Here is a 21,646-nt window from a genome sequence, read left to right as displayed (position 1 = left end):
ATTTTCTTCTTCATCTCTGTTCTAAAGGGATGTCCTCGTATTCTGAGGCTGTGCCCTCTGGTCCTAGACCCCCCCCAATGTAGGAAACATCCTCTCCACAGCCAGGCTGACACCTTTGAAAGGCACCCTCACCATGCAGGACACGCTCCCTTCCCATTGCCACCATTAGGGAAGGTAGACAGGAGCCTGAAAACACACAAGTAAAGCTTCTTCCCCTCTGCCATCAGATTGCTGAAAAGACCATGAACCCATGAACACCACCTCACTTCTTGCTCACTTTTAGCACAGCTTTCTTATTATTTTATCTTTCTTATTGTAACTTATATTAATCTTATATATATTGCACTGTACTGCTGCCACAAACCAGTAAATTTCACAATGAGTCAGTGATAATAAACCTGATTCTGATTCTGATTCAGAGGGTAGCCAAGGCAGAGGTTCGGATCAATGGCACGTTTCACCGTCTGCTTTGATGTACCTTATCATCATTATTATTCTGTGCCATGTCGCAGACATGGGTGATCATGGTCTTTTTGATCATGATTGTTCTTGGAACATTTTTCTATAGAAGTGGTTTGCCATTGCTGCCTTCTGGGCGGTGTCTTTACAAGATGGGTGACCCGAGCCATTATCAATACTCTTCAGGGATTGTCTGCCTGGCGTCGTAACCAGGACTTGCGATGTGCACCAGCTGCTCATCCAACCATCCACTGTCTACTCCCATGGATTCATCTAACCCTAATCGGGGGGGCTGAGCATGTGTTACACCCTGCCCAAGGGTGACTGCAGGCTAGCAGAGGGAAGGAGTGCCTTACACCTCCTTTGGTAGAGACGTATCTCCACCCCACCAGTTGATTTACTTGTGAAGAATGAATCACTCGGAATAAAAATTTCAGGTCCAGCACTACCGAAGACCCAAGGATGATAAATTACTGGAGTTTTACAATTCTCGGGGAAAAAAAACTTTACAATTCCTACAGAACTCTAGTTACTTCCAATTCTAATAGGACTCACAGTGAGCTCTCAGAGTCGATGACATCTTTTCCACCAGGAACTCTGGTTGTCATTGAATCTTGTGCAGTATTTGCTCAGTTCATCCACTTGTTGAGTAACTGTCAAAACCTGACCTTTATCCTCTTGTGCATTCGCTTATTTCTTTCGGTGATTTGTGTCAGCCGAGATCCTTGTGATGTGATGTTCGACCTCTCAGTATTCATCTCCCAACGCGGCACTGATAAGGGGAGTGTTGTTCCTCACAGTGTGATGTGGTCAGATGAAATGTCAGTCGATACTCTGGGACATGGCGACAGGAATTTCATCTGATTAGTGACGAGCACATCATTGGAAAACACAGTACAACGTAACAAGTAACAGCGGTGTTCTCAGACTGTTACAGGCCGAATCAAAGGAGGTGACAAATCGGCATATAGGAGGGAGATTGAAAAATCTGGCTGAGTGGTGCCAACATCAACCTCCTACTCAGTGTCAGCAAGACCAAGGAGCTGATTACTGACTTCAGGAAAACGAAACCAGAGGTCCATGAGCCAGTCCTCATCGGAGGATCAGAGCTGGAGAGGGCCAGCAACTTTAAATTCCTTGGTGTTATTTCAGAGGACCTGACCCGGGCCCAGCACGTAAGAGCAATTATGAATAAAGCACGGCAGCACCTCTACTTCCTCAGCAGTTTGCGAAGATTCGACATGACATCTAAAACTTTGACAAACTTCTATAGATGTGTGGTGGAGAGTATATTGACGGGCTGCAGCACAGACTGATATGGAAACGCCAATGCCCTTGAACAGGAAATCCTGCAAAAAGTAGTGGATACGGCCCAGTCCATCACAGGTAAAGCCCTCCCCAACCAGTGAGCACATCTACATGAAGCGTTGTCACTGGAAGGCAGCAAAAATCATCAGAGGCCCCCATCACCCAGATCAAGCTCTCTTTTCCTCGCAGCCTCGGGACCCACACCACCAGGTTCAGGAAGAGTTATTACCCCTCAACCATCTGGCTCTTGAACCAAAGGGGGTAACTGCACTCAGCTTCACTCACCCCATCACTGAAATGTTCCCACAACCTATGAACTCACTTTCAAGAACTCTTCATCTCATTTTCGCGATATTTATTGCTTATTTATTTCTCATTATACTTTTTCGTTTGTATATTTGCACAGTTTGTTGTCTTTTGCATGCTGGTTGAATGCCCAAATTGCTGCAGTCTTTCATTGATTCTATCATGGTTCTTATCCTAAAACACAGAACATAGAGTAGTACAGCACAGTACAGGCCCTTCGGCCCACAATGTTGTGCCGACCCTCAAACCCTGCCTCCCATATAACCCCCCACATTAAATTCCTCCATATACCCGTCCAGTCGTCTCTTAAATTTCACTAGTGTATCTGCCTTCACCACTGACTCAGGCAGTGCATTCCCCGCACCAACCACTCTCTGAGTAAAAAACCTTCCTCTAATATCCCCCTTGAACTTCCCACCCCTTACCTTAAAGCCATGTCCCCTTGTATTGAGCAGTGGTGCCCTGGGGAAGAGGCGCTGGCTATCCACTCTATCTATTCCTCTTAATACTTTGTACATCTCTATCATGTCTCCTCTCATCCTCCTTTTCTCCAAAGAGTAAAGCCCTAACTCCCTTAATCTCTGATTATAATGCATACTCTCTAAACCAGGCAGCATCCTGGTAAATCTCCTCTGTACCCTTTCCAATGCTTCCACATTCTTCCTACAGTGAGGTGACCAGAACTGGACACAGTACTCCAAGTCCTATTATGGATGTATTGAGTATGCCCACAAGAAAATGAATCTCAGGGCTATATATATGTACTTTGAGAATAAATTTACTATGAACTTTGAAACCTTGTAATTTATAATGACAGTCAGATTGCATATGTATTTCACCATATTAAGCCAAGCTGGGGAAAGAAAAGCTGATTGTAATTGTTGTCATTGATATGGCTACATATCCTGTTATAAAGTCACAGAGTCTGACAACAAGAATCTAGGGCATTCGGCCAGCATATCCATGTTAACTATAATGCCCAGTAAGCAAATCCCATCTGCCCCATTTCAAATTCACATTTATTTATCACAAAGTACATCAAAACACACAGTGAAATACCTCGTTTGCATTAACATCCGACAGAACCTAAGGATGTGCTGGAGGCAGCCTGCAAGCGTTGTCGCACATTCCAGCACCAGCGTGCTCACCACGTCCAGCAGAACAACACAAGCAACAACAATTAAGTTCAAAGTAAATTTATTACCATAGTATGTATATTTCATCACTTACTACCCTGAGATTCATTTTCTTGTGGGCATTCACAGGAACAAAGAAGTGCAATAAAATCTACACAGAAAGCATAAGGCCATAAGATACAGGAGTAAAACTAGGCCATTTGGCCCATTGAGTCTGCTGCACCATTTCATCATGGCTGATCCAATTTTCCTCTCAGCCCCAATCATCTGCCTTCTCCCCGTGTCCCTTCTTGCCCTGACCAATCAAGAATCTAACAACGTCTGCCTTAAATATACATAAAAACTTGGCCTCCACAGTTGCTCTTGGCAAAGAATTCCACAGATTCACCGCTCTCTGGCTAAAGTAATCCCTCCTTATCTCTGTACTAAAAGGACGCCCATCTATTCTGAGGCTGCCCCTTTGGGTCTTAAGCTCTCCCACCATAGGAAACATCCTCTTCACATCCACTCTATCAAGGCATTTCACCATTCGATAGGTTTCAATGAGGTCACCCTTCATTCTTCTGAATTCCAGTGAATACAGGCCCAGAACCATGAAACTGTTTTCGTATGACAAGCCATTCAATCCTGGAATCATTTTTGTGAACCTCCTTTGAACCCTCTCCAGTTTCAGCACATCCTTTCTAAGATAAGGGGCTCAAACCTGCTCACAATACTCCAAGTGAGGCCTCACCAGTGCTTTATAAACTCTCAACATTACATCCTTGCTTTTATATTCTTGCCCTCTTGAAATGAATGCTAACATTGCATTTGCCTTCCTCACCACTGACTCAACCTGCAAATTCACCTTTAGGGAATCCTGCACAAGGACTCCCAAGTCCTATTGTTTCTCAGTTTTTTGTATTTTCTCTCCATTTAGAAAACAGTCAACCCTTTCATTTTCTCTAACAAAGTGCATGATTATGTGGGAAGGGGCTCTCAAAGCCCAACGCTACATCCCCATTGTGAGAGGTGGAGATGGGTACAGCTGACCAACAGGGCTCTGGTGAAGCTGTATAGGCTGATCCCCTGTACAGTCGGTATAATGGATTGCAGAAGCATAGACAAACTCCAACCGTACCATCAACTTCAGAGGACAATGGAGAGAGAAGGTCATCGATGGCCTGTGTTTCCACTGGGAGCTGAGGGCCCAAGTTAGTAAAGCACGTGGGAGGGAAGGGTTAGATTGACCTTGGAAAAGCTCAAAAGACCAACACAGCATCATGGATCGAAAGTCCTGCACTGTACGGTTCCATGTTCTGTGTTTATGTTACTGGCATTTACTGAATGCTGTCTTTTGTCATATCAGCTCACTGAACAATTCCCAATACACTATGCTTGGCTCTGACTTTTCTTGATAGTCACAGTTTTGTCATTTTTCCTTTAGAATACTTCCTCTTTGGAATGTATATATACTGTTTCATCCTAACTGCTTCTAGAAATTCCAATCATTGTTGCTCTGCTGTCATCCCTGGCAGTGTTCTTTTCCTATCAATTCTGGCCAACTCCTCTCTCATGCCTCTGTAATTCCTTCAACTCCACTGTAATACTGATACATCTGACCTTCGCATCTCCTTGTGAAATTTCTGGGTGAATTCGATCCTATTATGACCAACTTCCTTTTACCTTAAGCTCTCTAATCAATTCCGGTTCAGTACACAGCAACAATCCAGAATAGCTGATCCTCTGGTGAGTTCAACCATGAGCTGCTCTAAAAAGTCACCTCGTAGGTACGCTAGAAATTCCCCCTCTTGTAATCCAGCACCAACTTGATTTTGCCAATCTGTGTATTAAGGACTCCCGTGACTACTGTAACATTGCCTTTTTGGCATGCGTTTTCTATCTTCCGTTGTAATTTGTAGACCACGTCCTTACTACTGTTTGGGAGGTCTGTATACAACTCCCATCTGGGTCTTTTTACCCTTGCAGTTCCTTAGTTCTATCCACAATGATTCAACACCTTCCCACCCTATGTCACCTCTTTCTAATGATTTGATTTCATTTTTCACCAACAGAGCAACACCGCCCCCTCTGCCTTCCTGACTACCCCCTTTGATACAATGTGTATCCTCAGACGTTCAGCTCCCAGCTATAATCTTCTTTCAGCTATGACCAACAAACAATAGATGTGCAAAAGTAGAAAAACTGTCCAAGTGCAAAAATAAATAAATAAATAATAGCGAGAACATGAGTTGTAGAGTCCTGGAAAGTGAATCTACAGGTTGTGGAATCAGTTCAGTGTGAGTGAAGTTATCCACACAGCTTCAGGAGTCTAATGGTTGAGGGGTAAGAACTGTTCCTGAACTTGGTGGTGTAGGACTCCTACCCAATGGTAGCACTGAGAAGAAAGCATGATTTGGATGGTGGGGGTCCTTGATGATAGATGCTGCTTTCTTGTGGCAGCACTCCTTGTAGATGTAGAACAACAACAACAAAAACAAAGTAAATCAACAATATCAATACAAGTCCCTTTTCTACCCACTCACTCACTCACATAGGCAGGCCTCCAACACCAGGGCAGGGCACCTCTGGGTCTCCAGTCCTTAGACCTGGACTCTGAGGCTCTGAGACATTAGGCATCCAGTCCCTGGCCCAGATGTGCAGACTTGCAGACATTGGCTCTCTGACCTCTGGAGAAGACAAACCAAAGACTTCGACCTTCGAGCCTCTACCTCCAGACTCACCAACCTCTGGACTTTGCTGTTTGGTTTCACGCTTTGGATTTCATCAACCTCTGGGTGTCGATCCCGTATGGTCGATACCGACGCATTTGGCCCTCCGAACCTCTTCTATCTGTGTACATCTTCCAGATTGCTTTTAAACTTTGTCAATGTGCCCACCTCAACCACTATTTCTGGCAGCTCATTTCTAATACACAAGTACACATTTGATGAAATAGTTGTCCCTGATGCCTCTTTCTTTATCTTCCTCATCGTCGATGGACTTAAATCCTGGATCTCAAAGCAACAACACTCTGAGAGTCTACAGCAGGGTCCTGCTTCTCAAGGACTATTTAAATGCTGATTCCTTTGGAGTTGTTCCTTAATCCAGGTTTCCTGTTTCCATCCAGGGGGTCAGTGTGGATATGGTGGAGGATTACAAATACCTGGGGATACGAATTGACAATAAACTGGACTGGTCAAAGAACTCTGAGGCTGTCTACAAGAAGGGTCAGAGCCGTCTCTATTTCCTGAGGAGACTGAGGTCCTTTAACATCTGCTGGACGATGCTGAGGATGTTCTACGAGTCTGTGGTGGCCAGTGTTATCATGTTTGCTGTTGTGTGCTGGGGCAGCAGGCTGAAGGTAGCAGACACCAATGGAATCAACAAACTCATTCATAAGGCCAGTGATGTTGTGGGGATGGAACTGGACTCTCTGACGGTGGTGTCTGAAAAGAGGATGCTGTCCAAGTTGCATGCCATCTTGGACAATGTCTCCCATCCACTACATAATGTACTGGGTGGGCACAGGAGTACATTCAGCCAGAGACTCATTCCACCGAGATGCAACACTGAGCATCATAGGAAGTCATTCCTGCCTGTGGCCATCAAACTTTACAACTCCTCCCTTGGAAGGTCAGACACCCTGCGCCAATAGGCTGGTCCTGGACTTATTTCATAATTTACTGGCATAATTTACATATTACTATTTAATTATTTATGGTGCAACCGTAACGAAAACCATTTCCCCCGGGATCAATAAAGTATGAGTATGACTATGACTATAACTATAATTTACAATGACCAACTAACCTACTAGCTGGTACATCCTTGGACTGTGGGAGGAAACCAGAGCACCCGGTAGAAACCAATGTGATCATGGGGAGTAGGTACAAACTCCTTACAGGCAGTGGTGGGAATTGAACCCAGCTTGCCTGTACTGTAAAGCGCTGATTACGAGACAATTTACAATGGCCAATTAACCTGCCAACCGGAACATCTTTGGACTGTGGAAGGAAACTGGAGCACCGAGAGGAAACCCATGCAGTCAAAGGGGGAAACGTACAAACTCCTTACAGGCAATGGCAGGAATTGAACCCGGTTTGCCTGTACTGTAAAGCATTGTGCTAACCACGACACTACCCTGCCACCCTACCTCGAGGTCAAACCAGAAAATTAGGGGGGGAAGAGATAATCCAGGTCAGAATTCCCCCAGTCTTTGCAAGTTCTGGGTCAGTGTATTTCCTAAATGATAACATGTTGGAAGATTTATGGATACAACAGAGACATGGCAAGATTAATACAGATGGTTCTGAGATAAGTCATTGAAATTTGTTCACTAAGATCACTAAAGTCACTTATAAGACATGTATATTCATAAAGAGACACTATATCTGATCCTAACACTGTCTACATTAAACCCTTTCGAAGGCTCTCAAGTGCTAAATTTAGAATTGCTTTTAACTTTTAGATCTAACGTCACAAATAACTCCTAAATCCTTTGTTCTACATCATGCCATAATGCATCAGCTTCACCAAGTACGATGAAAGTGCCTATTGTATGAAATAATTACCTTTAAATGAGTTGAAAGCTCACCAGTAATTTTTTCTCTCCCTCTCTCTGGTTTTTGGATTTAGATAATTGGAATATTGGGGAATTTCCAAATCTGAGTGCTTGTCCTTGGTGCTAGTATTCTGTCAGCAGATAATACGCCTTTTAAGTATATTTTATACCCTACAAATGCACACTTTAAAAGAGTGCACAGATTGCTTAATGCTATTTAAAATCCCGTTTTGACGGAATTTCAGCCACTTTCTTCAAAGCCATACATTTGAATTTACATGTTTATTGGAGCATTTGAACCAATATACTGAATTAGCTGCATTTCTTACCTTTCATCGAAACTTGCAAAGTTGTCAACAAATATTGGGCTGCGTAGTGAGCATTTGTTCTTCCTGGAATCTTGCTGTGTAAAATTTGGAGTAACACATTCAAAATGCTGGAGGAACTCAGCCGCCGTGCAGCATCTATAGAAAGGAATAAACAGTCAACATTTTGGGCCGAGTCCCTGGTCGGCGGTAAATTCCTCTTCATAGATGCCTCCTGATCTGTTGAGTTCCTCCAGCATTCTGTATGTGTCTCTCTCTACTGCCCATTACGCCACTGGCGTTTAGGGCAGCAGTGAAGATCTCTGGCGGTGTTCAGGGCTTCCTTCATCGCATCGGTAGTTCGGTTTTCACTGCTCTCAGCCAAGCAAGCCCCGGGTGGAGACTCAGGAATACTGTCACACTCAGACGCAGAAGGATTCTTCATTGCTGCTTCCTTAACAGTTTCGTTTGACCAGTCAGCGTTGTTAGCCCTGAGCTGAACCCCCCAAACCTGGAGGACCGGTGGACCACTCTTAGTCTGGCCTCTACCCTTTGACCTGTTTGGCATGGGTGACCCTACCAAGAGCCAAAGCCTAAAGCCCTGACTCCAGCCAGCAAAGCTCTCCAGGTCTTTGAGACACGCGAGCCTCCAAACCCTACGACAAGGTTTTGGTCCTCGTGGAGGACTTAGTATGTGTTACGTTGTATTTCCATCATCTACAGAATTCCTTGTGTGTAAAATATAGATTTAGCTTTTACTTTTTATAAGACGCATGTATTTTTCACACTCACTGGCAGAAAGCGGGTTAGCAGCTAAACTAACAGTTTATCATCTTAGAACATTACCCACATGATGTAACTCTTTTAATTATGTATCCTATTAACTAATTCATTTCTGTCTAAGGGATTTTCCTTATCTTGTCCATAAAAGTGATCGATTTTTCCAAGGTGTCACCTTGACTTCTTTATTCCTTTGTCTTTGCATCTGTACACCTCTTAGCATCGATTCTCAGCTCTTTATTTAGTTTGCTTAGTCTGTTTGTATGTTTGTTTGTACTCTAAAATAAACTGAAATCTTGGAATTAAGACTGTTTGTCATTTCTGACTCCCAGAGGAACCCGAACGATGAGAAATTAAACAGAGATTGTACACTAACATGAGGGAAGTCACTGCACCTTGGGCTTTATTGAGAGTGCCCAGAGCTACTCAGAAATGTGTTAATACAATCCACCAAAACTCTTATTCCGCTGACGTGACACGGAACTTCTGCAAAGAGTTTATTTAAATCCAACAAACCTCCAGCAAATTGGAAAAACTAAAGCTCAAAGTTCAAAGTAAACTTATAATCAAAGTGTGTATAACATACACAATCTTGAGATTCATTTTCCTGCAGATACCCACAGGAAAACGGAGAAATTCAGTAGAAACCAAAAAAAAAATCCACATAAGAGCAACAAACAACCAATGTAGAAAGGACAGACATACATAGTGCAAAAATACATATTGAAAGGAAATAGACAACTCTGTTTCAATTTTGTACATTTGAAATAAGGTGAACATGGCACATATAAAATACTTCAAACAGATTTTAAACCAGATCTAATATTGACTCTTTTTAAGGTTACAATAATAGGAGACAGAACGTAGAGCATTACAGCGTAGTACAGGCCCTTTGACTCCAAATTTTGCGCCAACCTTTTAACCTACTCTAAGATCAATCTAACTCTTTCTATCTACATAGCTTCCATTTTTCTATCATTCATGTATCTATTTAAGAGTTTCTTAAATGTCCCTAATGTAACTTCCTCTATCACTATCCTGGCAGGGTATTCCACACACCCATCACTTTGTGTAAGAACTTACCTCTGACATTTCCCCTTTATTTTCCTCCAATCACTTTAAAATTATGCCCCATGTATTAGCCATTCCTGCCCTGGAAAATTGCTGTCTATCCACTCGACTTATGCCTTTAACATCTTGTACAAGTTTATCAAGTCATCACTATTCCTCCTTCACTCCAAAGAGAGAAGCCCTGGCTTGCGCAATCTATCTTCATACGACATGTTCTCTAATCCAGGGGCCACCTGGTAAATCTCCTCTGCACCCTCTTCAAAGCTTCCACATCCTTCCTATAGTAAAGCAACCAGAACTGAACGCAATAGGCCAAGTATGGTCTAACTAGAGTTTTATAGAGTTGCACCATTTCCTCATGGCTCTTGAACTCAGTCCCCTGACTAATGAAACGCAACACACCATATCCCTTCTTAACAACCCTATCAACTTGTGCTGCAACTTTGTGTACTTATAGACATGGAGACCAAGACCTCTCTATTTTAGGAGATAGTAAAATCCTTCTTGTAAATCAGATTTCCTGTAGCCTGGAGTTATAGGTACAAATTGCATGCACTTGATATTTTGATTAAAAGATATCACTAAAGAGGAAAGGGCTCGACCCAAAACCTCGACTGTTTATTCCCATCCATAGATGCTGCCTGACCTGCTGAGCTCCTCCAGCACATTGTGTGTATCCCTTTAGATTTCCAGCATCTGCAGTACTTGTGTCTATTAAGAGGAGATCTTGTTTAACAGTTTCATGTCAATTTTATGTGGCACGTAGACGCAAAGATCTCCTTTTCATGTGCACACACTCAGGGACATGGCCACAAGAGCTTGAAAAGGCAGCACGTTTTTCGACGGGAGTCATTAATTGGAGTGCTGTGCAGATACAACAGCAATGTTCCCACGGAGGTCCGACAATGATTTCTGAGGGGAACCCAGTCCCTATAAAAGAGATGTACGCCTAGCAGAGCAGTCGTCCTGGGAGCACTCGTCGTCAGGGCAGTCTAAGTCAGAGTAGTAAGGCTTTGACTAAACAGGGCTTTGGTGAGAACAGGCAGAGGCAAGGTAAGTAGGTAAGTTCATTCCTTATTTCATATTCATCTCTGGGGAGAATAGAGGGTACGTCCACAGAGCCAGTGTTCTGTTCTGGGTGTCAGATGTGGGATTTTCAGGAGACTACCAGCCTTCCTGGTGGCCACATCTACACCAGGTACATCGAGATGCAGCTCCTTAGAGACCATGTTAGAGAGCTGAAACTGCAGCCTGATGACCTTCAGCTTGTTAGGGAAAGTGAAGCGGTGACAGACAGGAGCTACAGGGCGGTAGTTACCCCAAGGTCACAGGAGACGTATAAATGGGTGACTGTCAGGAGAGGGAAGGAGGAAAACTAGATAGTAGAGAGCACCCCTGTGGCCGTTCCCCTCAACAATAAATGCTCCATTTTGAGTACTGTTGGGAAGGATGACCTACCTGGGGGAAGCAAGTGGCCGTGCCTCTGGCACTGAGTCTGGCCCTGTGGCTCAGAAGGGTAGGGAACTGAAGAGGGTGGCAGCAGTAACAGGGGACTCTATAGTTTGGGGGATGGATAGGTGGTTCTGCGGACGCAAAATGGAAACACGGCTGGTAATTTGTCTCCTAGGTGCCAGGGTTTGCAATATTTCTGGACTATATCCTGAAAGAGAGGGTAAACAGCCAGAAGTTGTGGTACATATTGGTACCAACGACATAAGAAGAAAAAGGAAGGAGATCCTGAAAAAAGAATATAGGGAATTAAAAAGGAAGCTGAGAAGCAGGACCTCAAGGGGAGGAATCTCAGGATTTCTATCCGTGCCACGCGCCAGTCAGGATTTTTAGGGATAGAATGAGGTGGCAGATAAATGCATGGCTGAAGAATTGGAGCAAGGGGGCAGGGATTCAGATTTCTGGATAATTGGGACCTCTCCTGGGGCAGGTGGGACCTGTAAAAAAGGGACAGATTGCACTTGAATCCGAGGGGGACCAATATTCTTGTGGGCAGATTTTACTAGAGCTGTTGGGAGGGGGATATGGCAGGGGAATGGGAACCAGGATGAGAGAGCTGAGGATGAGCCAGCAGGTTTACAGGTAGATGATGGGTGTAACATGAATATAAGGAAGGACAAGCCAATGATTGGATACAAATGCAGACAGACCAAAGAGTTAAATTGTACCACAGGGGCAAAATTCAAAAGGACAAAGAATGCAGGACTGACGATGCTGTATTTAAATATGCGTAGCATTCAGAATAATGTGGATAAACTCATGGCGCAATTACAAATTGGTTGGTATGACATTGTGGGCATCACTGAGTCATGGCTGAAAGACGGCCATAGTTGGGAGCTTAACATCAAAGGATACACTTTGTATCAAAAGGTCAGACAGGAAGACATAGACGGTGGTGTGGCTCTGTTGGTAAGAGATGGAATTACATCATTAGAAAGAGGTGACACAGGGTCAGAGAATGTTGAATCTTTGTGGGTGGAATTAAGAAACTGCAAGGGTAAAAAAACATTATGGGAATCATATACAGGCTTCCAAATAGTAACCAAACTGTGGGATTGAGATTGCAAAGGGAGCTGGAAAAGATATGTAATAAGAGTAATGACACAATTGTAATGGGGGACTTCAATGTGCTAGGGGATTGGGAAAATCAGGTTGGTGTCAGATCGTAAGAGAGGGAATTTGTTGAATGCCTACGAAGCGACTTTTTACAGCAATTTGTGCTTGATCCCACTTGGGAAAAGACTATCTTAGATTGGGTGTGGTGTAATAACCCAGATCTTATTGGGGAGCTTAACATAAAGAAACCCTTAAGAGGCAGTGATCATAATATGATTGAATTCATACTGCAATTTGAGAGGGAGAAGCATAACTCACATGTATCAGTGTCGCAATTGAATAAAGGGAATTACAGAGGCATGAGAGAGGAGCTTGACCAGGTGGATTGGAGGAGGATACTAGCAGGGATGACTGCAGAGTAGAGGTGGCTGAAGTTTCTGGGAATAGTTCACAGGGCGCAGGTTAGATATGTCCCACAGAGGAAGAAGTTCTCAAATGGCAGGGGTAGGCAACCGTGGCTGACAAGGGAAGTTAAGGACTGCATAAAAGTCAAGGAAAGAGCACATAAGGTAGCAAAAGTGAGTGGGAAGTTGGATTATTGGGAAGCTTTCAAAATCCACCAAAAAGCAACTAAGAAAAGCTATAAGAAGGGAAAAGATGAAATTTGAGAGCAGACTAGCTAATAAAGCAAGATACCAAACGTTTTTTCAGTCATATAAAAAGTAAAAGGGAGGTGAGAGTTGATATTGGACCACTGGAAAATGATGCCGGTGAGGTAGTAATGGGGGCAAAAAAATGACAGATGAACTTAGTGGGTACTTTGCCTCTATCTTCACTGTGGAAGATGCTAGCAGTGTGCCTGAGGTCCGTGAGTGTCAGTGAGCAGAAGTGAGTGCCATTGCTATTATAAAGGAAAAAGTGCTAGGCAAACTCAAAGGTCTTGGGGTTCAGATACATAATTCCCTGAAAGTGGTGTCACAGGTAGACAGGGTTGTAAAGAAGGCTTTTGGCATCCTGGCATTCATAAATCAAAGTATTGAGTATAAGAGTTGGGATGTTTTGGGGAGGTTGTATAAGACATTGGTGAGGCCAAATTTGGAGTATTGTGTACCGTTCTGGTCACCTAACTATAGGAAGGATATCAGTAAGATTGAAAGGGTGCAGAGAAGATTTACTAGAATGTTGCTGGGTCTTCAGGAGTTGAGTTACAGGGAAAGATTGAACAGGTTAGGACTTTATTCCTTGGAGCGTAGAAGAATGAGGGGAGATTTGATAGAGGTTTACAAAATTATGTGGGGTATAGACAGAGTAAGTGTGAATAGGCTCTTTCCACTTAGATTAGAAGAGATAAATACGAGAGGACATAGCTTTAGGGTGAAAGGGGAAAGATTTAGGGGGAACATTAGGGTGAACTTCTTCGCTTAGAGAGTGGTGGGAGTGTGGAATGAACTGCCATCTGACGTGGTAAATGCGGGCTCATTCTTAAGTTTTAAGAATAAATTGGATAGGTACATGGATGGGAGAGGTCTGGGGGGTTATGGACTGGATGCAGGTCAATGGGACTAGCGGAATAATGTTTCGGCCCAGACTAGAAGAGCCGAATAGCCTGTTTTTTATGCAGTAGTGTTCTATGGTTCTATGGTTCTATGGTCTTAAGCTGGATAAGTCACCTGGACCAGATAGACTACATCTTAGAGTCCTGTGAGAGGTTGCTGAAGAGATAACAGATGCATTGGTCATGATCTTTCAAGAATCACTTGACTCTAGCATGGTCCCAGAGGACTGGAAGATTGCAAATGTCACTCCTCTCTTTAAGAAGGGAGGAAGGCAAAAGAAAGGAAATGATCAGCCAGTTAGACTAACCTCAGTGGCTGGGAAAATGTTGGAGTCTGTTATTAAGGATGAGGTTTCAAGGTACTTGGAGACTAATGACAAAATAAGTCAAAGTCAGCATGGTTTCTGCGAAGGCAAATCTTCCCTGAGAAATCTGTTAGAGTTCTTCGAGGAAGTAACAAGCAGGGTGGACAAGCAAGAGGCAGTGGATGTCATTCAGTTGGATTTTCAGAAGGCATTTGATAAGCTACCACACATGAGGCTGCTTAACAAGATAAAACCCTATGGCATTACAGGAAATATACTGACGTGGATAGAGGAATGGCTGACAGGTAGGAGGCAGAGAGTGAAAATAAAAACGGCCTTTTCCTGTTGGCTGCTGGTGACTAGTGGTGTTCCTCAGGGGTCAGTATCGGGACCGCTACTTTTCACATTGTTTGTCAGTGATTTGGATAATGGAATTGATGGCTTTGTGCAAAGTTTGTGGATGATACAAAGACAGGTGGAGGGGTAGGTAGTGCTGAGGAAACAATATGATTGCAGCAGAACTTAGACAAATTGGAAGAATGGGCAAAAAAATGGCAGATGGAATACAGTGTTGGGAAATGTATGATAATGCAGTTTGGTAAAAGCAAAGAGATATCACTGAGCCTTTATAAGACACTAGTCAGGCTGCACAGAGTATTGTCAACAGTATTGGGCCCCATATCTCGGAAAGGATATGTTGTCTTGGAGAGAGTCCATAAGAGGTTCACAAGGATGATTCTGAGAGTGAAGGGGTTAACATATGAGGAGGTTTTGGCAGCTTTGGGCCTGTACTCACTGAGATTTAGAAGAATGCGTGGGGATCTCATTGAAACAGAATCAGAATCGGGTTATCATCGGCATGTGACATGAAATTTGTTAACTTAGCAGCAGCAGTTCAATGCAATACAGAACATAGAAGAGAAAAACAAAATAAAATAATGATAATAAATAAATAAATTACAGTATACGTATATTGAGTAGATTAAAAATTGTGCAAAAAACAGAAATAATATATACAGTATTAAAAAAATAAGGTAGTGTCCAAGGGTTCAGTGTCCATTTAGGAATCAGATGGCAGAGGGGAAGAGGCTGTTCCTGAATTGCTGAGTGTGTGCCTTCAGGCTTCTGTGCCTCCTATCTGATGGTAACAGTGAGAAAAGGGTGCTGGAGGTCCTTAATAATGGACGCTGCCTTTCTGAGACACTGCTCCCTGAAGATGTCCTGGGTATTTGTAGGCTAATACCCAAGATAGAGCTGACTAGATTTACAACCTTCTGCAGCTTCTTTTGGTCCTGTGCAGTAGCCCCTCCATACCAGAGAGTGATGCAGCCTGTCAGAATGCTCTCCACGGTACAACTATAGAAGTTACCGAATGTTGAATGGTCTAAGTAGGGTGGATGTGCAAACGATGTTTTCTATGGTGGGGGTATCCAGAACTAGAGCATACAGACTCAGAACTGAGGGGCAGCCCTTTAGAACAGAGGTAAGGAGGATTTGTTTTAGCCAGAGAGCAGTGAATCTGTGGAATGCAGATGCAGTCTTTAGCTACACATAGACAAATAGTCATATATACTGTGTGGTCACACACTTTCAAACGCAGCAACAATAAACAAACTAAAATCATTTTTCTTGCTAGAAATTTGACAAAAGGACAGAAAATATTGGGAAAGCTCAGCAGGTCAGGCAGCTTCAATGGGGAGAACATTGGAGTTACTGTTTCAAGATACAAGGTGTAAACTTGGTTTATCTCATTTTGAGTTTCTACATTTTCTGCTTTGATTTCAGAAGTGCAACATCAGCAGCTTTTTGCTCTGATAGAAAGGAAGGAATTCTGTGGGAAGGTCCCCTCTCCACCTGGATTTGGAGTAGTGTGGGGGGAGTCATTGGATATATTGATCGGTCCATTGGCTTCCTATTGGGTCACTGAAATGTTGCATCTATTTTGTGGATTTATTTATCCCCAAAGAGTCACTGTTAATGCAAAGTGTTATTGATTTTTACCCATGACAACAAAATTAAATCAGATCTTTATTTTCTTCTGAGATCCTTGACACCAATATTTCAGATGCAAATCAAGAAACGACAACAGATTAGTCCCCATCTTTCAAGGTCAAGTGATTATAAAACCATCCCCCCCCCAAACCTCACACACACACTCATACACACGCACACACACAGACACACACGAGCACACGAGCACTCCCAAACACACACACACATACACACTCACACACACACATACACGCACACACACGAGCACTCCCATACACACACACACACACACACACACACACACATACACACTCTCACACACACACACACACACACATACACTGACACACACACATACACACACACACACACGAGCACTCCCACACACACACATATACACACTCACACACACACACACACACACATACACGCACACACACGAGCACTCCCATACACACACACACACACACACACACATATACACACTCACACACACACACACACATATATACACACTCACATACACACACACACACACATACACTGACACACACACATACACGCACACACACGAGCACTCCCACACACACACACATATACACACTCACACACACACACACTCACAATAACATACGCACACACACGTTCACTCGCACACTCACACACATACACACACATAATCATGCACAGGCACACTCACACACACACTCACACACATACTAACACACACACACACACATTCTCACACACCAACACACGCACATACATGTACACACATGCATACACACGAAGACACGCACATACACACACAAAAATACACACACACCTGCATATACACAAACACACAGACTCAAAATCATACACACAGACACACACAGACACACAGACACACACACACACACACACACACACGCACACACACACACACACACACACACAAGGAATAAAGACCAATGAAAAATGGCTAATCACTTAGTGACAGGAAAATCCACGCGAGGGTAAGAAACAGCAATTTAAACAGACCATACCAACAACCTCTGTTGGCTGAAGGGTTGGCAAGTCACTGTGGCTTGCTGAGTAAACTCATTGTTGTCCTCCGGGGTCCTATATCTCTGTTTTTTTGGCCAGCAACAAGGTCTGAAAAGATTGCAGTTCATTTCCACCCTCAGCAGACGGCTCATTTACTGACTGTAGGCAACTCAATCAGACCGGCCGCTGATGAGCGACTGACTTGTTCAGACCTCAAGTCAATATGTGTCGACTGTGATAGAATGTCAGATCTGTGAGCTGCCGTTGTCTCCTGGTGTTGTGGCTTTTTTCATTTTGTCTGATCAATGTTATTAAAAACCCTTGGCTTGTTTAACCATTCAGGTCCCTGAATTTATTTGCACTGGGCTCCTAGTCAGATGAGGAACACACCACACAATGGATTTTGTGCTTCACCTGAAGCTTCAGACAAGTTATTAGGGGGTGCTCTCTTATTAAGTGGCAAGTGATGAGTATTTTCATGATTTTATATGTAATTGTTTACTGCAAACTGGCAGCCAGTACGGCTGACAGAAAATGCCAGTGGCCTTGAGTTTCAAGCAAGACAAAGTAAAACAAATTTACCAAAACCCCAGTAAAATGAAAATATTCCTGTATTCCACAATCAGAATCAGGTTTAGTATCGTTGACATATGTCCTGAAATTTGCACACACACTGGGTGGGGCTATGTCTCTACCAATGGAGGTGTGAGACGCTCCTTCCCTCCTCTAACCCTGCAGGCCCTTGGGCAAGGTGTAGCACCTGCTCACCCGCACCCCCTACCCCCACCGATCAGGGTCACGGAAAGCCATGGGAGCAGGAGGTGGATGGTCCTCTGAGCAGCTGGTGCACATCACAAGTCTTGGTATGTGACCACCGGTGCCAGGCAAGAGTATTGATCATGGTTGGGGTCACCTGTCTTGCAAAAACACTGCCCAGAAGATGCCAATGGTAAAAAATTGCCAAGAACAATCATGGTCATGATAAAAAAAGAAAGAGTTAGTGTTCATTGGTTCGTTATCCATTCAGAAATCAGATGGCAGAGGCCAATATACTTTTGCAGAAAAATACATCACTATATTTTGATGTTGCGGTGTTTGCTGAGCTGGGCAACTAGCTCACAGACGTCTCATCTCCAGTTGAGGTGACATCCTCAGTGCGCAGTTGTTTGTGTTTCTCTCTGAGAGTGCTCGCCTTTATATAGGCTCCCCCTTCGCTTGCCTTGGTCCTGATTGGCTACCCCTTCAGGTGACCTTTGAATTCTATTGGCTCACATTCCTTTGGCTCTGAGATGGCATTTTATTTCTGCACATTCATGTATTTATAAATACATAATTAGAAACATCTTTACAGATACTATGAATTTATTATTATGGCTGATAGTGTTGTGGGTGTTGGCGCGTAGCCAAGTGGTTAAGGCGTTCGTCTAGTGATCTGAAGGTTGCTAGTTCAAGCCTTGGCTGAGGTAGCGTGTTGTGTCCTTCAGCAAAGCACTTAACCACACATTGTTCTGCGACAACACCGGTGCCAAACTGTATGGGTCTTAATGCCCTTCCCTTGGACAACATCGGTGGCATGGAGAGGGGAGACTTGCAGCATGGGCAACTGCCGGTCTTCCATACCACCTTGCCCAGGCCTATGCCCTGGAAACCTTCCAAGGCACAAATCCATAGTCTCATGAGACTAACGGATGCCTATTAATTAGTGCTGTGGATGGTGTAGAAGGTTGTCATAGGTTATAACGGGATGTTGAAAGGATATAGGGCTGGGCTGAGAAGTAGCAGTTGGAGTTAAATATGGAAAAGTGTTAACTGATACACTTGGGAAGATCAAACTTGAAGGAAGAGTAGAAGATTAAGGGTAGGATTCTTAGTACTGTGGAGGAACAGAGGTATCCTGGGGTCCACATCCATGAATCCCTCAAATTACCGTGCAAGTTGATAGGGCTGTTTAGACTGTAAATGGTGTGTTGGACTTCATTAGTCACGGGATTGAGTTCAAGAGCCACGAGGTAACGTTACAGCCCTATAAAATTCTGGTTAGACCACACTTAGAATATTGTGTTCAGTTCTGGTCGCCTCATTATTGGAACGATGTGGGAGATTTAGAGAGGGGGCAGAGGAGATTTAACAGGATGCTGCCTAGATAAGAGAGCATGTCTTATGAGGACAGGTTGAGTGAGTTAGGGCTTTTCTCTTTGGAGCAAAGGAGGATGAGAGGTGACTTGATAAGGTGTACAAGATGATAAGAGGCAAAGATTGAGTGGACAGTCAGAGACCTTTTTCCCAGGATGAAAATGACTTCTGTGAGGTGATACTTTAAGGTGATTTGAGCAAAGTATAGGAGAATGTCAGATGTAGGTATTTTTACATAGGTAGAAGAGGGTGCATGGAAGAGAGGTGGTAAAGGCAGAAACATTAGGGACATTTAAGAAACTCTTAGATAGGCACAAGGATGAAAGGAAGATGGAGGGCTACAATGAATGGAAAAGTTAGAGTGATCTGGGGGTAGGTTAAAAGGTTGGCACAATATGATGGGCTGAAGGGCCCATGTTCAACATCCTAGCGACCGAAGCTTCAGTTTCCTCACTGGCAGATCTCAGTAGGGATTGGCTACAACATCTCCTCCACAATCACCCTCTACACAGTCGCACCACAGGACGGTGTGCATAGCCCCTGCTCCACTCGTTTTATACTTCTGATTGCGTGGATAAGCACAGCTCCAGTGCCGTATATAAACTTGCTGGTGACACCACGATCATTGGCCGTATCAGAAGTGCTGACGAATCAGCATTGTAGGAGAGAGACTGAAAATTCCATTGAATGATGCCACAACAACAACTTCTCACTCAACGTCAGCAAAGCCAAAGAGCTGACTATTGAGGAGGAAACTGGGTGGCCATGAGCCAGTCCTTTTTAGGAGATTGAAGGTGGGGAGGTCCAATAACTTCTGCAGCTGAGATTGTGTCAGTCGGCCGCATTCCTCTACAGACATTTTGATGTGCTGGGAGGCCAAGTTTCGGGCAGGCCAATGAGCGTCTTTCACTGGGATGATGATCTGTCTGCAGCGCTTGCTGTTTGTGTGTATGTGTGTCCTTAGGCACAGCCCACAGATCAGAGAGTCCTCAGGGTGACCCGTGACACAGGCCCACTGCAATAACAACAAAACTGTAAACTTTCAGAGTTCAAAGTAAACTTGTTACCAAAACCCTGAAATTCATTTTCTTTTGGGCATTCACAGTAAATACATAGAGCACAAAAGAATCAGTGAGAAACAGCACACAACACAAAGACGGACAAACAACTAATGTGCAAAAAGGCAAGTACAAAAAGATTTTTGAAAACAGAATAATAATAATAAATAGGAAAATAAATTTCAAGAACATGAGTTGTAGAGTCCTTGAAAATGAGTTCATAGGTTGTGGAATCAGTCCAACGTTAGAGTGAGTGAAGTTTTCCTTTCTGGTTCAACAGCCTTATAGTTGAGGGGTAGTAACTGTTCCTGAAGCTGGTCTTCTGGGTCCTAAGGCTCCCGTGCCTTCTTCTTGATGGCAGCAGTGAGAAGAGAGCATGGCCTGGGTGATGGGGGTCCCCGATGATGGATGCTACGTTCCTACGATAACGCTCTGTGTAGATGTACTCAGTGGGGGGGGGGGGGCTTTACATGTGATGGCCTCATCATTCTGCCGTAACACCAAATGTGAGATCTGATGATCTTGCTCAAGCACTTCAAACCGAAAATCACACAGTTGCTATCAGCGACTCTTCATTCACTCCTCTTCAGGGAGTGATATTTCCCGATCTCCTCTGACATAATTTTTCAGGAATCAATGATCTGCCAAAAAATGTCAGCTATTTACAAATTATTCTCACAAACATTTGCCTGAAAAGCTTACCCTCTATTGCATTATATTCTAATGAGTATTTAATGGCCTACTTATCTATAATTACTGATCAGTAAACATGCTGAAACTAGGAAACTAATTTTATGCATGTGGATTGTCATTCCCTCAGATAAATATCATCATATATTAATAATAAATTAATTTTTAAAGATAATGATATTCTAATTTCATCTATTACCTCATTTGTGTATTCCAATCTTTATTTCACAAATATTTGTGGAAAATTGTGCCTTTTTCTTCCTGCTTTGCTGTCTGTGAGAATCCTTTACTACGCCTGCAAGTCAACGTCAAGTTTAGTGTCAAATGCACAGGTGCATTGAAGAACTCACAGGCACATAGCATTCCCAAGAAAAGCATACGTTAAACATAAGATATACATAATTTTTTTTC

This window comes from Mobula hypostoma, chromosome 21 (genome assembly GCF_963921235.1).
Source record: "Mobula hypostoma chromosome 21, sMobHyp1.1, whole genome shotgun sequence".
NCBI classification, from domain to species: Eukaryota; Metazoa; Chordata; class Chondrichthyes; order Myliobatiformes; family Myliobatidae; genus Mobula; species Mobula hypostoma.
The sequence above is the reverse complement of the archived record's forward strand: the minus strand, read 5'-3'. Positions refer to the sequence as shown.